Below are 3,908 nucleotides of genomic sequence, written 5' to 3' on the forward strand. Positions count from 1 at the left end.
GTGGCTACAGACTTTGAAATAAAGACTTCACTGCTCAATTTGATGCCCAAGTTTCGTGGCTTACCTGCTCAAGAGCCTATCAAGCAACTGAGAGATTTTCAAGCAGCCTGTTCTACTGTCAGGCATGATGGTGCAGATGAAACTTCAATTTTATTGAAAGCTTTCCCATTTTCACTTGAGGAAAAGGTAGGAGAGTGGTACTACACTTAACCCGCAACAACTGTATCCAACTGGGATACACTTAGAAGAGAATTTTTGGAAAAGTTCTTTCCAGCTGAAGTTACTGATAAACTGAGGAAAGACATTTCCATGATTGTTCAGGACGAATCTGAGACTCTCTATGAATACTGGGAGCGCTTCAATAATCTTCTGGAAGCATGCCCCCACCATATGATTGACAAGATAGTGTTGTTCGGTTACGTCACACAGGGCATGAGGCCCCAAGATAAGACCACATTGGAAAGTGCTAGCAATGGGTCTATGAAAAAGTACAAGACCACTAATGAGGCATGGCAATTGATCAGCGACTTAGCTGAATCTACTCGGAATCACAGGCAAAAACAAGGCCATTCAAAAGCCTTTGTAGAAGTATCCTCTAGCAGAGAGACTGCTGCTCTAACTCAGAGTATCTGTGAAATGACCAACTTGCTGAAGCAGATGCAATTGAATCAACAACAAGTTCAGCAAGCTCAACCTTCTCCACCACAGCAAAGCCAACAGTTAGTCCCACAGAGAGTTTGCAGAATCTGTGCTGATTATAGCCATTATACTGACGAATGTCCACAGCTCCAGTAGGAAGACAACACTGTGGCAGCCACTCATAACTTCTATGAACGCCCCAACCAAGGGTACAATCAAGGTGGCAATTACAGCCATGGATGGTAGGACAATTCTAACCAGAATTGGAGGGACAACAACAACAGAGGTGGCAGAGACAATCAGGGAAATCAGAGGTGGAATAACAACAACAACAGGCAGCAGAACCAGAACCAGCCTTACAGAGCACCTCACCTGAGGCAATCACAAGGACCACAGAATATCCAACAGTAGACCTCTCAAATTACTTATCCTTCTTCATCTGCTAATGATGACTTACTATAATCTATTGATCAAAGACAACAGACCATGGAAAATAACCTTTATGCTACACTAAATGGTCTTAACTCTACCCTGCAAGCTCTTGTCTCACAGATTGGATAAATGAATAACTCCAATAACCAGCCTTTGAGCTCCAATGGAATTTCCTCTCAACCATTACCCAATCCAAAGGGTGGCATTAATGCCATCACCCTAAGGTCCGGAACCACACTGCAGGAGAGGAATCAGGAGGAGCCAAGCCCACCAGAACACGCCTCAGCTGAAGAGGTAGTGGAAATAGAAGATGTTGAAGAGGAAGAGGACATACAGGACATAGATGAAAAAGAAGAAGTTCAACCACAGGAGGAAGCACCAAAGGGCACAGACACTGCAGAAGACACCACTCCCATTCCATTTCCACAACTTGCAAGGAAGCCCAGGAAACAGCTGGAACCTGATCCCAAAATGGTAGAGATATTCAAAAAAGTTGAGGTAACTGTTCCTCTTTTTGATGTTATTCAACAGGTACCTAAATATGCCAAGTTTCTAAAAGATTTATGTATACATAAAGACAAAATTAATGAATTAGAAACTATTCCTTTAGGTAGTTCCATATCTGCTTTAATTGTATGGTTAATTATATTATTGGTGGTGTGGTATTTTCTGACTGCATGTATGATTTAGGAGCATGTGTGAGTATGATGCCTTTGTCTATATATGATATTTTGAGCCTCCCTCCCTTAAAAAGGTCGGCAGCTCGTTTTGTGTTAGCAGATAAAAGCATTATTACAGTGGCTGGAGTTATTGAAGATGTATTAGTGGGCATTAAGGGGCTCACATTTCCCATTGATTTTTATATCCTGGAGATGCCCCAAAATGACTCAGAGAAGCCATCATCAATCCTACTCGGAAGACCATTCCTGAAGACCTCGAAGTTCAAATTAGATGCTTTTTCAGGAACATACTCTTTTGAAATAGATGGCCGAGTAGTAATCTTCAATCTGAATGGAGTTATGAAGCATCCTCCGGAGGATCATTCTATCCTCCAGTGTGACATCATAGATGAAACCGTGGCTGAAGTTCACCATGAGGAATTTGAAGAGAAGTACATAGGATAAGGTCCAAGTGTGGGGACATTCTTAGAGGACAATGACAGTGCTTTACCTTTGTCACCAGCTCCAGACAACCCAGAGCCTGACCATGATCAGAAGTTAGAATTAAAACCCCTTCCTCCACACCTCAAATATGCTTACCTTGAGGACGAGCAGAAGTTTCCAGTTATCATTGCAAGGGAACTCACTTCTCAACAGGAAGAGCAGTTACTTAGTGTGCTGAGGAGGCACAAGAAGGCAATTGGTTGGAGTTTGTCAGACATAGTAGGCATCAACCCTCAAGTCTGTGAGCATAGAATATTTTTAGAAGGGGGAGCAAGACCTGTCCGTCAACCCTAGAGAAGACAAAACCCCACTATCTTAGAGGTTGTCAAAAAGGAAGTGACCAGACTACTTGAGGCAGATATCATCTATCCCATCTCAGACAGTGAATGGGTAAGCCCAGTACAAGTGGTGCCCAAGAAGTCTGGAGTCACTACAGTGAAGAATGAGCATGGAGATCTCATTGCAACCAGAGTTCAGAACGCTTGGAGGGTCTGCATTAACTACAGACGCCTCAACCAGGCCACTCGTAAGGATCACTATCCTCTTCCATTCATTGATCAAATGCTGGATTGCCTGTCAGGTAAATCACATTATTATTTTTTAGATAGATGTGTCAGTACAAACCTTGTATTAAATTTTGAAAAATGTCACTTTATGGTAAAACAAGGTATTGTACTAGGACATGTTGTGTCTAATACTGGCATTTCTGTAGATCCAGCAAAGCTGGATGTTATTTCTAGTTTACCTTACCCCTCTTCTATGAGGGAAGTCCGTTCGTTCCTTGGCCATACAGATTTTTACAGGAGATTCATTAAGGACTTCAGTAAGGTAGCAATTCCTTTATCTAGACTACTGCAGAAGGATATTGAGTTCGAGTTCAGTGAGGATTACAAACAAGCATTTGATAAGCTGAAGACTGCCCTGACTTGGGCTCCAATTGTGAGAGAACTAGACTGGAGCCAGCCATTTGAAATAATGTGCGACACCTCCAACCATGCAATAGGAGCAGCACTGGCTCAGCGTGAAGGTAAGGACTCCTTTGTTATTGCTTATGCGTCTAAAACTTTAGATGCCGCTCAGTCCAATTACACTACTACTAAGAAAGAGCTTCTTGCTATTGTTTTTGCTCTGGATAAATTTAGAGCCTATTTACTTGGTACGAAGGTAGTAGTGTACTCAGACCACGCAGCTCTAAAGTATCTATTAGCTAAAAAGGAGTCCAAACCAAGGCTTATACGTTGGATACTGCTATTACAAGAATTTGATTTAGAAATTAAGGATAGGAGTGGTAACCAGAATTTAGTGGCAGATCATTTGAGTCACCTTGAGCACATTACAGATAACCCCACTCTTATAGCTGATAATTTCCCATTTGATAACCTGCAAGCGGTATCTGAGGTAGTCCCTTGGTATGCACCTGTAGCTAATTATCTAGTTAGCCGCACCTTTCCTCCAAACTTTTCTAAGCATCAAAGAGACAAGCTGAAAAGCGAGTCTAAATATTATATATGGGATGACCTATATTTATGGAGATGTGGCGCTGACCAGGTAATTAGACGGTTTGTACCTCAATCAGAATTCCAGTCCATCTTAGAGGCATGTCACTCGTCTGAGAGTGGAGGACATTTTGGCCCTCAAAGAACAGCTAGAAAAATCTTAGACTGTGGATTCTGG

The 3,908-nt window shown here is 42.1% G+C and overlaps 1 non-coding gene across 1 annotated transcript; it reads right to left on the reverse strand.

Moving 5' to 3' along the window:
- Positions 1 to 288: 288 nt before the first annotated feature.
- On the reverse strand, positions 289 to 396 carry LOC112753082 (small nucleolar RNA R71). Its single transcript, XR_003177482.1, has one exon. It is a non-coding gene; the product is annotated as a small nucleolar RNA R71 (small nucleolar RNA).
- Between the last annotated feature and the right edge of the window lie 3,512 nt (positions 397 to 3,908).

The sequence above is a fragment of the Arachis hypogaea genome, chromosome 15 (assembly GCF_003086295.3).
Source record: "Arachis hypogaea cultivar Tifrunner chromosome 15, arahy.Tifrunner.gnm2.J5K5, whole genome shotgun sequence".
In the NCBI taxonomy this organism is placed as follows: domain Eukaryota; kingdom Viridiplantae; phylum Streptophyta; class Magnoliopsida; order Fabales; family Fabaceae; genus Arachis; species Arachis hypogaea.